The sequence below is a fragment of the Protopterus annectens genome, chromosome 8.part0 (genome assembly GCF_019279795.1).
Source record: "Protopterus annectens isolate FY-2018-M chromosome 8.part0, PAN1.0, whole genome shotgun sequence".
NCBI lineage: Eukaryota > Metazoa > Chordata > Ceratodontiformes > Protopteridae > Protopterus > Protopterus annectens.
In genome coordinates, this window is record NC_056741.1 from 1878464354 (window position 1) to 1878477487 (window position 13134).

The 13134-nt window shown below is 35.5% G+C and overlaps 1 protein-coding gene across 1 annotated transcript in view; it reads left to right on the forward strand.

Moving 5' to 3' along the window:
• LOC122809694 (17-beta-hydroxysteroid dehydrogenase type 2-like) overlaps window positions 1-13134 on the forward strand; it is a 938791-nt gene that overhangs the window by 795485 nt on the left and 130172 nt on the right. The gene's annotated exons all lie outside the window — the stretch shown is intronic.

Here is a 13134-nt window from a genome sequence, read left to right on the forward strand (position 1 = left end):
TGGGAAATATTGAGATAGAAGAAGAAATAATGGTAAAAGGAAAACAAGAAAGAAAAAAGCAAATGAAAGAATGTTAGAAATAAATGAAAAAGAAATGAATTGGAGAATATGAAAGGAAGAAAAAGCTCCATTGGGAAAAGGGTAAAAGTCATGTAAAGAAAATTCATTGGTTTAGGTATGAATGAAAATAAGAAAGGGGATGATAAGGAGTTGGAGTAGCAAAAAGAAGATAAGGAAATAAAACAAACAAATGAAGAGATGATGATTTTAGCAATTAATAGTAATAGTATAAAAATGCAAAATGAAGAATAGGGGTATTAGAATAGTTTGTAACACTTGACATGGACAATATTATTTTAGAAAATATAAGAATATTAACAGAAGAAGACAGATTATAAACAGAAATGTTATGAGGTGAAATTATTTGCAATGTAGGAAAAGAAATGTGTTTAGGCATAGGAATACTATGTAAATGATCAGTAAATATTTTGGATTTTACCTTGTCTACAATGGGTACAATACCAATAGTAGATGAGAGATGGAAAGGTCAGGTTTATAGAATTATAACAATCTATGCATATGTGACAAAGAAACGAAGACAGGAAATGTTCAAGAAAATTCTAGATTAAGTAAGTGTAAACATGAACTTGATATTAGTGGGTGATTTGAACTGTGACTTAAGAAGGAAAAATAAGGGTGATGTAAAAACAATGTTAAAAGTGATTAAAAGTGGAGCATTTTATATTTGGAAGAAATAAACAGTGTACATACAAAATAGGTAATTTAATAACAGAAAGGTTGTTTTATTATTTCTGAAATTTTAAAAATGATACAAGAAGAGACAAAATGTACAGGATTTTCAGATCCTTTAGCAATTTGGATAGAAATTCAAGAAATACATGGGTGTATAAAATAGCTGAAGGTATTAAGAGAGTAAATGAAAAAGAGGCAGATAAAGAAGGTGTAGAAATAATCAGGCAATTGTAGAAACATCATATGGCAATGAAAGAATTCTATAAGAATTGGACATTATGGTGGATAAGTTTTAAATATAAATATAAAAAATGTCACTTATTAAAATTTATTAAAACAAAGTTATTTTCTATAAGGGATAAAATAAAAGGTGGCACCTTATTTGAATAGTTTAGTCAAAGGAAACAAAAGGATAATAGGAGAAATTAGAAATGAGAAAGGAGAAGTATGTGAATGTAGTAAAAATATATAGAGCAAACATTTAAAGTAAATAAGATACAAAGAAAACAGCAGAAAGTTAAAAAAACTAACAGAACACGATAAATAAGATTTAGAAAAAAATAATCGAAGAGGTGAATAATACATTAAGATTGCTTAATGTAGAATTGGTAACTGAACTAGATGGGACAGAATATCATATGTATATAGGATAAGTTAGATAGGCGGAAGTTGTTTTTTTGTGCAAGTGTTAAATGAATGGCTAGAGAAAGGTTTTAGACAGGAATAAATATGAATTGGCTCCATGAACTTTATACGGGAAAAGGGGAAAAATAAGACATCAGAAATTGAAAGCTGATAGTACTTAATTCTGACTATAGAATTTTCATGAACATAATAGAAATGAGACTGGAAAATAAATTTCAAAAATATTAGTGGATACAATATTTGGAAGAAAGGGAAAAGGGAGTCAAAATTATTAATGATAACTAGAGAAGTTGTAAATGACATAATGAATAGGAAAACAGAAGTTAAAATCATGGCAGGTGACTTAAATAAAGCATTTGACAAGATACAACATGAGATTTTATAGGATATAATGAAAGAATATAATATAAATAAGAGGATACAAAATATTTTTGCTACAACATATGAGAAAATAAAAGAAAAGTGTTAATGAATGGATGCTTAAGCAAGGAAATAAGCATAAAGAGTGGTATAGAAAAGGATGTCCAATGAGTAGCATTTTATTTGTGTTAGTCATGAATATAGTAGCTGGTAAAATATATACTTCATTAAAGGTAACAGAATATAGGACTATAGAAGGAATTGGAGTATCAATTACTTTCTGATATGCGGCTAATATAGTATTAGTAACAAAGAACGAAGAATGGATGGAGGAAGTTATTAAGATTCTTAAAAATATTTGAGGGTCATAAGCATGAGCATAAATGGAGATACGGACATATGATTAGAGGAAGAAGGTAAGACAGGGAATATTTAGTTTACTATGAAGTAAGTAAAAATATTAGGTATAACATTTCAAAATGAGTTAAAAATAAAACAATAGGAAGATATAAAAATTAAGAAATATATGTTTATTTTGGAGAACATACAAGTTGTCATATAAAAAGAAAGTGTATTTAATAAATTCTATATTATCGGGGAAAAACTGCTTACTTATCAAATATTTTTATGATCACTGCAAAATGTGAGAAAGAAGTAATGACAATTATGTTTTCATTTATATGGGGATCTAGATTGAATCCAGTAAAAAGAGAAATATATTTTAAGGAAGAAAGAGGAGGGTTGGGATTGAACTCCAGTGGTATATGCAGCATCATTAAATTTATACAAAGTATTGAAATGGATGAAAGAGGAAAATAGGTCATTAATAAGTCTAATAATAATAAGAATATAAAAAATATGGTATATGTTGAGTACATTTAAAAGAGAAGATGAATTTGTGAATGGTGAAATGAAAGAAAATTAAGGAAAAAAGTAATATTGATGATAAAATATAAGTGATATATTGGAAAAAAGGTAAATATTGTATATGAACATAATGCAGAAGTATTATTGCGTTTATCCATGTGAAAGAACCGAGGAAGAAAAAAGTGATAAAAATGAGAACAGAATGGTGTAAAAAATATACAGAATGTAGACATTTTTTATGGAGATTGTCAATAAAAAATTGCCAGTAATAGCGAACTTGCCATATAAAAACATAAAAGAAAGAATATGCCAATTATTGTGGCGAAGTTGAAACAACAGAATATGTTTTTTTTAAATGTAACAGGGTAAAGGAATTATGGGAAAAGTTATGTGAAAATAAATACCTGGAAGGAATTAAAAAAGTAGAAAATATTAACATGGATATGTTGAAATATGGTTAATATAAAAGTAAAGAAGGGAATTAGTACAGGAAACAGATAAAAGGATGTTTTACACAATATGGACTTTATGGAATGAAAGACTAAATGAGATAAAGTTTAATGGGGAATGGATATTGGCAGAAATATTAACATTACAAAAATAAGATGTTGACTATGAAGAAAAGGATAGAGGTCATAAAATGGATGCATATGAAAAGAAAGAAAATATATATATGAAGTTATGTAACTGATGGAAAATAGTTTGGAAAAGATTGTAAATAATTGTTATTAGTGTATAATATGGAAATAATGTAAATATTGTAGATAAAGTGTATTTAATAAAGGACCCCTACTGTTTTCAATAGGTGCTGTGGGATCTTTAACATCCACCTGAGCCATCACCATATCAAGCAGATGGGACCTTGGTTTAGCATGCCAACCAAAGGACAGCACACTCGGGAGTGTACCACTTCACTTATACTGTATTGCAGTGTCAGCATTTGATCTGCCAGTTGTAGGAATTGAACCCACATCCTTCTGCTCCAAAGGTGAATGTGCTATCTGAATCCAAGTTTCACACCAACAGAGATGATTACATGTTAAGGAGTTTTGCATAATAAGAATAAGAATAATAAAGAAGATGGTGATGGTGAAATGACAATGTTATAAGAGATGTAAAAGAAAAAGTGCTAAATGAGGCATAAGGCATACTGGAAGACATTAGATAATGCTGCTTTTGGTATTGTGTATTTTAGACTGTGGACCAATTTATCACTGTCAGTTCTGTGAAAAGAACTGATTCCATTAACTTATGTATACAACTTGTATATTGTATGGTAGGATTCAATACTTTTGTTTTAAAACAGATAGCCTGACAAACATGATAGGTGAGAGGTCGCTTGGGCAAGTTGGCAGTAACTTTATTGTCATTATACTTGTTTTTATCAGGCATAGAAAATATGTGTGTTTGCCTGTGTTTGAGCTATATGTACCTTTGGTTAGTATTTGACTTACATTTAAGTATGCAATGCTGATTGATTATTTTTCTATCTAGCTTACATTGAGGTCTTCTAGTATCATTTTTTTGTATTGCTGTGGGATATTTATTTATATTTCATTGTCTTAGTCCCACTAGACTTGTGGCTTCTTTTCATGGGAGAACTTAGATGGTATTCATACTGACTAGAAAAAAAATGTTCAGGGATCTACTGTTTCAGAAGGGAATGCTGTAGAGCTCCTTCTTGAGAGAGAATGGAGGAGAAGGATCAAGCTATGTCATTGGGTAGTGTGTTGGTAGATGAACATACAAAAGAGTGTATGCATTCTGTAAACATTACAAAAGAAAATATGCAGACTCATGTTTTGAAAGGTGGACTTGATACAGAAACCCTAAAGGAGATGATGGTAAAAATAAGCAAAATAAGACAAGGGCTATTTCACTGGCATGGACATAGGCAGTGAAAAAATGTATACAGGATTAAACTGGATGCAATTTTACTAATGACAAGTAGAGGGCAGAGGATAATAAAAGCCTGAAGGAGAGAGAAGGAGAGAGAGAGAGAGAGAGAGAGAGAGAGAGAGAGAGAGAGAGAGAGAGATACTCCTTTCTTTTCTGGAAGTGAAACAAAGATGTTCATCAAACACACTGCGTTACTGGCATTTGGCTGGTAGAACTCTGCTACCCGCCCTTTGGTAGAGTGTAAAATCTCAAAACTCCTCCCACTGCCTGTCTGTGAGGATGAAAGACCAATCACTTGGCAGGACCAGACAGCCCTTTACGCTCACTCTGAGTTTCTGCATTAAGGCCATTTTAGTGCAGTTCCTCTCATTACATCATGCTGCTAGAACCACAGGTAATTTACTGTTGCTTAAAAGCTTCTTTTGAAAGTTTTGACAGGAAAACTTGCTGTTTTGCAGTTTTTTCTTTGTGGTTATAATTGTGGTCATAGAAGACATTTAAATTATTTTATATAATTTTTTTTTCATTTAAATTATGACTTGGGCACCATTTTGTTTATGAAATATTTCAAACCTGACATTTTCTAATTTTATATTTAATACCTTATTTAAGGTTTGGGTTTATTATTATTTATTGTGATTGATTGGCTTTATAATATTTTAAATGAATTTTTCATTTACATTGAAATTTGTAGCACCATTTTGTTTGTGTGTCATTTCTGACAGGAATTTTATTTATTATTATACTCAATTCCTGGTCTAAGGCTATTGGGGCTATTTCTACTTATGCTAAGCTGAACCTAGCTTTTGTTTATTTATGTTGGGGGTCTGTGTTATGTGTTCATTGTACTTTCAGCTGTGTTACTGAATTTGCTGTTTGCCTATAGACATAGACTTTAGATTGCTATATAAAGGGAACTTTGTGAGATTTGCCCATTTTTTTACTGGACTGCCTATGCAACCACAGCTTGACTAATTTTTGCCCTCTGTCTTAATGGAGTCCAGTATGGTCCCACCAGTCAACACGATCTTCGCCATCTACACCTAAAAATATATATGAATAAATAGAAAATATGCCTCAACCTACAGCATGTGACTCCATATTAGCCTTAGCTTTGAATAGGCTATCAGAGTATTCATATTATGTTACTTCCAGCTCACCTGATCTGGTTGTAGTACCACAACTGGGCATGACACATGGGTCGGATATATTCTACAGAGCTGCATCATTGCCTGTTGTAGGTATGGGAAAACCAAACTCTTTAGGTCCAGGGGAAGACATTGTGGTGCAGTATGTGTTGCTAGTATTGATATTTTCTTCCAGGGGATTCTCCCATTAGTGTAGCATATGCCAAAAAGAGACAGAAGACTCACCAAGTGGTGGGAAACAGTCTCTGACTGATTTTCTGCCAAAGACAGTAGCTATGGCTAGAATCATTGTTCAAGCATTTGATTACAGAGTGCATACCTGGGTTATGAGTAACACCAGTACCTTCACCTCCAGTCAGTCTGCTATGGATCCTCTTTTTGACGGGGACCCTGTGTCTGAGGACTCTGATCTCTATGAATTGGATCAGTCATGTTGCACTGACGATGAACAGGTACAGGTAACCAAACATATCTTTTCTTTTTATAAAAAATAGAGCAAGAAAAAACAGAAGTTACTGGCAAAGAGTGTATACTAAGCACTATAGGCACTAAACATATACATTTAAATATATTTTAAAAACACATGTTCTTAACACATTAAACAACACTATAACACACAATATCAATACAATTTACTTAATTTCACATGGAAAAAACATGCATAAGCATTTAATACTCAAAACATTTTAAAATCACATATTACTACCTCCTAAGGGGCCTCTTCTTCAATCTAGGTTTTATAGGGATGCACTCATTCAGCCCACGCCCCTCTGTGCTTCTTAATTTGGTGATCCATATGGCTTCCAAATTTTCTTTTCTATTACAAATATCTCCTTGTCTTAAACTTTCTTGCAACAGACAAATAACCCTAAAACTAAACGCATGTGAACTATCTGTAGCAGCTACATGTTTGGAAAGGGCATTGGTCTGACTCCCTTTCCTGATGTTATATATATGCTCCCTGATACACTCTCTAAAATATCTGTCTGTCTTGCCAATGTAGAATTTGGAACATACTCTACAACTGGCAAGATAGACCACGTGTCTACTATTGCATGTGGCGGAAACATGAAAAAAATATTCCTTATTTTGATCTGGATGGTAAAAGGAATTACCTGTGTATATATAACTGCACCAGTTGCAAGCGCCACATTCAATGTTTTGTACAGATGGCAATGACAGAGGACATAATATGTTTGTGAGACCGAGTATTTTTATACCTAACCTGAATCCTATTATTAATGAATTTGAGAAGCTTTGTATTAGGGATGTATATGATGAATGCATGAAAGCTAATCCATGTGTTAAAAGCAGGGGTTATTCTAATCTAAACAAGAATGAAGCAGCAGCATTAAAAGAACTAGAGAATGATGCACGTATCACAATCAGACCAGCTGATAAAGGAGGTCTGATTGTTGTTATGGATAGGGATTGGTATGAAATGAAAATGCTAGAGAGTTTAGCAGATAGAATGTTTTATGAGGAATTAAACATTTTACAGGTCAATGAACATATACAGACTGTGGCTTGCATGGTTAAATTTCTGTATGAACACAATAGAATAGATAAGAAATTATTTGAATATCTCTTGGTGAATAAACCTTTGATACCTATTTTGCAAGGCTTACCCAAGGTGCACAAATCTAATTCTGACCCCCCCTATGAGACCCATTGTCTCAGGGAGAGGCTGGTGCACCGAGCCTGCCTCTATTTACATTGAGAAATGTATCAGACCTCTGTTAAATGATTTACAGCATGTACTTAGAGACACGGAACATTTTCTTAGTGATTTATATGAGTCTGAGAATATTAGTAACACACTGTTTGTCTCACTGGATGTGGTCTCACTGTTTACCGTGATACCCAATGAGTTAGGAGTCAACTTAGTTCTGCAGTTTTTGAAATATATAATGAAGAGATGGTCAGTTTATTGATTGAATTATTGAAGCTAGTGCTGGAACACAATGTTTTCTTTTTGACATCATTTGTTCAAAGATTTGTGGATGATGTTTTATTCTGTGGGAGGGATGTAGATGGTCTTAGTAGATTCTTGAATTTTTGAAGAGTTAGATTTTGTTATTGTGAGAGATGTTAATGGGTCTATTTTACTAAACTGCATAGGAAGGATTGTCATGTGAATCACCTCCTCCACAGGAGCAGTGCACATCCACCTCATGTTTTAAGAATGTTATTGTTAATCAGATTAAATGTGAGAGATGTAGATTTTAACAATGAGATGGATAGAGTTGTTGGGTTTTTGAAGGAACCATATTTTTCTAATAAGAGGAGAATTCCAAAGCAGACAAGAAGGAAACTAAACTGAGAATGTCCTTGAAATACACTAATGATATTGGCAGATGAGAAGTCCACAGTTATATATACACAGGTAATTCCTTTTACCATCCAGATCAAAATAAGGAATATTTTTCACATGCAATAGTGCCAGTTGAGTATGTAACATATATATAACATCAGGATAGTTCACATGTGTTTAGTTTTAGAGTTATTTGTCTGTTGCAAGAAAGTTTAAGACAAGGAGATATTTGTAATAGAACAGAAAATTTGGAAGCCATATGGATCACCAAATTAAGAAGCACAGAGGGGCATGGGCTGAAAGAGTGCATCCCTATAAAACCTAGATTGAAGAAGAGGCCCCTTAGGAGGTAGTAATATGTGATTTTAAAATGTTTTGAGTATTAAATGCTTATGCATGTTTTTTCCATGTGAAATTAAGTAAATTGTATTGATATTGTGTGTTATAGTGTTGTTTAATGTGTTAAGAACATGTGTTTTTAAAATATATTTAAATGTATATGTTTAGTGCCTTTAAGATAATTAGAGTATCTCAGGAATGTGAACCTATGATGTGTCAGCTGGTATAAAAGGTGTGTGTGCTATAGTGCTTACTATACACCTGAAGAAGCTTATTAGTGAAAGCGCTTGTGTTCAGCACTGAGTAAAGGCCTTGTTGGATATCTACAGCTGTCAGCGTCCTTTTTTCTATTTTTATAAAAAATGTTGACTAGATTTAGAGATGCATTCAACTGGGTGCTATCTTTGGCTATCCCTGAGATTAACAGGGTGTATGATCTCCTGTACGATGAGGTCTCAGACACTGAGACTTTTCCTCCATTAATCCCAGCATTGGAGGATATCTTCAAGAAAGCTTGTAGTTCCCCTCTCTTTATTGAGGCTTTGTCTAAGAAAGTGTTAGATATTTTGGGTATGCTTGGCCATGCTTCACCTCAAAGCCCTTTGTCTGTGGAACTTGCTGCTGTGCCCCCAGAGACTTATACAAATAAGAAGATCATCATCTTCATGAAGATGATGATGAAGAAGATCATGTCTTCTTCTAACCCAGTTCTTCATGATAAACTAGGAAAGTGGCCAGAATCTCATGGAAAAAAGTTTGTAAAGTCCAGCATGGTAGCTTTTAAAATGTTTATCTTTCAGCTAAAAAATGAGATTTCGAATGCTTCTCTTGTGTCTGATTGTGTGTTTAGTACAGCATCTAATCAGATCCTTAAACACTGGGATGACAAATGTAAATTGATGCAAGGAGTGTTGAAAGGTTTCATATTCCCAAGTTCTCCTCCTTTAAGCAAGATAACTTTCAGTGGGCCTAATTAAAAAACAGGGCAATAAAAGGAAGCAGCAGGATGACAACTGCACCAAGATGAACAAGAAGGGTTCCCTTCCTAAAAAGGATACTCCCCCCATTTTATAACTATGCCAAAGTGTGGATCCTATCTTTATTAAGTCCTCCATTGGGTGCCTTGTCTCTCAAATTAGCTCTCAACAAGGTGGCCTGGCTGTCTGTGGTTTCTGACAAATGGGTGACAAACATTGTTGGCAGAGGTTACCAATGGAAGTGGAAAGACCACACACCTCTGCTCATGGGGGTTCTCCCTCATCCATGAGACCAGATTTTGTTATTCTTTCCTATTCTCCACCAAATGCTGGAGTCAGGAGGTCATAGAACTAGTCCCTCCTTAAGAATGAATGCATTTTCTTTTCTGAATACATTTGTCAAGGACCCCAAGATCAAGATGCTTACCCAGCAGACAGTGCATCATCTGTTGTTGGACAACTGCTGCATGGTGACCCTGGAATTGAAGAATGCCTGTTGTCATATCAGTTTTCTGTATTGCCCTTTGGGCTATTCACTGCTCTATGAGGTTTCACCAAATACCTTGCTGTGGTAGTGGCCCACTGGCAGACTCTTTGCATTCACATCATTCCTTACCTGGATGATCTGCTTATCTATGCGGAGTCTGCATTCAGGTTTTTGGAATCACTAGAGAAGGTCTCAGCCTTACACTCCTATCTGGGGGTTAAGTTGAAACTCATCTTTCTAGGGTGCTTTATCAATGCCAACAAGAGAATGGCTTTTCTGGCTGAAGACAAGGTCCTGCTGTACTAGAAAGTATTTCTGTAATTCTCCAAAAGGAATGTTTCCACAGTGAGAGAATTTCTAAAAAATTCTTGGACTGATGGCATCCATGTTTCTCATGGAAAATACCACAGAATTTCAGTGGTATGTCTGAAATTGTTAGGCCAACACTTTCATTCCCTGGAATCCCAATTGCTGGTGTTGCCCTTCATAAGATGAGAGTTACAGTGGTAGAGAGAACAGTTAAGTATCACTCCAGAGCTTCCTTTCTCCCCTATGTTGCCAGCACAATCTGTCCAGACAGATTTGTCTGACTTCACCTGGGAAGCTATGCCAATGGGAAATTCAAGTGCAAGCCACACTGGGACTCAAGAACACATGGAAAGACAACTGTATCAAGGAGATATTGGTGGTGTTCATGGCTTGAAAGTCCTTCACCACTTTTGGACTCTGAGTCCTCTTCTGGTGGTTACAGACAACACCACCTTGATATAGTACCTCAACAAACTAGGGACTCACAAAGTCTTTCTTCTGTGCCCATTTAAATGATAGCTTGTGAGGAGGTTTCTCAGAATTCTCTGACTCTTCGGGCAACATACATACCATCAGAGGAAAATATTGTGGCAGGCAGATTAAGAACTTCCTGGGTAAACCCACATGAGTGGAAGCTCAAGGAAGTACCATTCCAGGATCTTGTCCTTAGGTGGGGAACACCTCAAATAGATATATTTGCCTTCTTTCAAAACAAACAGCTGGGGAAATTTTGTTCCAGTCATCCTTGTAGCCATGCTTGTTGGATGAATGCATTCTCATACCGCTGGATGGGAATATTGTATTTACACTCTTTCCACTGATTCTCAGGATGCTTTTGAAGGTTCAAGGAGAAATTCCAAACATCACTGTGGTGACCCCCCCCCCCCATTGGCCTAGGCAGTCTTGGTTACATCTGTTAATGGCATTGGCCAAGGGCAACTACAGCAGTCTTCCTCACATAGCAGTCTTCCTCACATATTGGATCTACTCACATAGTCTCAGGAGTGACTGCTGCACCCAGATTCAGAGAAACTTCAATTGACATCCCGCATATTCAATTTTGAATCTGTTTAGTCACTTGTTTCATGAGGATGTACAGCAGGTATTAATGGAGGCCAGAAAGCCTGCCACTAGAACATCTTATGCTTATGAATGGATGAGGTTTTCTAAGTGGCGCCTATATGGAAAAAGAGGGTGCATTTAGGTTAATACCCTCTCATCCTGAAATATTTGGGTGAGCTACTTATTATACGTGTCCATTAAGGTGCATTTAGTGTCCATCTCTGCTTGCCAATGGCATCTCATTTTACTTCTTCACTTTTGGTAAATCAGTTCATGAAAGGAGTATTGCACATGATACCCTCCCCATTCACAAGCAAATTCCTCCTTGGTGGGGCCTAAATTATGTTCTTGAAAAGTTGACATTACCATCTTTTGAACCTGCAGCTCACACTTATCATAAGTTCTTAATGTGGAAAACATTTGCTTATTGCTCTGTCATCTGCAAGGCAAGTTTCTGAGCTGCAAGATCTCATGGTGGGACAATCTTAACTGAGTTTCTACAGGGATAGGATTGTGCTATTCATTAAGCCTTTTTCATGCCAAAAGTGGTCTCAGAATTCACTCTCAGTCAGTTTATTAATCTCCCAGTGTTCTTTCCAGAACCAAGAATAAGGGAAAGAGTATACTTCATAACTTGGATGGGCATAAGCAGTTCAGGTACTACTTGACAGAACAAAGCCCTTTAAGCGGGCCAAAAGGCTTTTTATTTCCTTTATTGGGGCAAACTGTCACAAAGCAATCTTTTGGATGTTAATTGTCCTCTGGTATATTTTTTTGTTACACCCACCATGACAAGGTGAATGCAGGCAAAGTAAAGGCACATTCCTCTGGACCTTTTCCTCTTCTGTGGCATATTAGAAAGAAGTGGATTCCAGAAAGATTCTAGAGGCAACAACTTGGTCCTCTGTACACAACTTCATGAACCACTACAAATGACTTTTTTTGTAAGTATGCAGCAGGCCTTGCAAGGACCATTCTCCAGGGGTTCTTGGACCCTTAACCTTCCTCCTCACAGGCTGGGTAAACGTTGTGAAGGTAGTGTGTTTAATGAGCATAGTACAGTTGCATAAGTTCCATTCACCTTTAACTGTAGATGTTTGTAGAACACACTGTCTTACTGGCAGTACCCTCCCACCATCCCCCTTTTATTAGGTGTATGGAGTTGGCTGCTGGAGTTGCTGTTGTGCTTTGGTTCAGCAACCTTTTTTGTTATGTGTGTTGGCATTTGGTTTGGAAAAGTAGGTGCTCACAAAGCTTGTGCTTCAATATGCTTTTCTTTGGACATTAGAACACTGAAAGGGCTTGGACTATGAGTGTGAAGGCTGTCCTCATCCTACCAGATGATTGGTTCTTCACCCTCACAGACAGGCACTGGGAGTTCTTTGGGGGGGCACTACTACCCAAATGCTAGTAAGGCAGTGTGTTCTACAAACATTTACTGTTAAGTGGAACTGTTCCACTTACCTGTAACAGTTCTACTTACCTGTAACATCTACTGTTACAGTAAGTGGAACTTATGCACCTGTACTTATTGGTGATGTGTTGAAGGACGTAGAAAAAATATAGAAAGAAAGATTCACAAAAAATAATGCCCGAATGTTTAGATTTCTTCAAAACAGGACAGCCTAAGTGTGCCTGTACCTGCTAGAGACACTAAATGAAAAAGAGTAGTGCTGGAATTTAGAACAGACAGTCTTTCTGAACAAGATATTGTTAAATATTTTTCTGATTTAAACAGACATTTACATTGTGAAAAATTTTATGATGAAAGGTAATTATGGACTAGAGATAGGGAGACATGGGTATACATAAAGGGAAGTGATGGAAAAATTAAGCATTTATCATGAATTGTGAGCATTGATGTGGCAAGGAGACATGATCATTACTATTGTTAGCCATCATTTTTATGTGTGTGTTGATGAACATTATTCAGTTAATTAATACAATAAAAGAAGATACATGCAATGTGGGGAA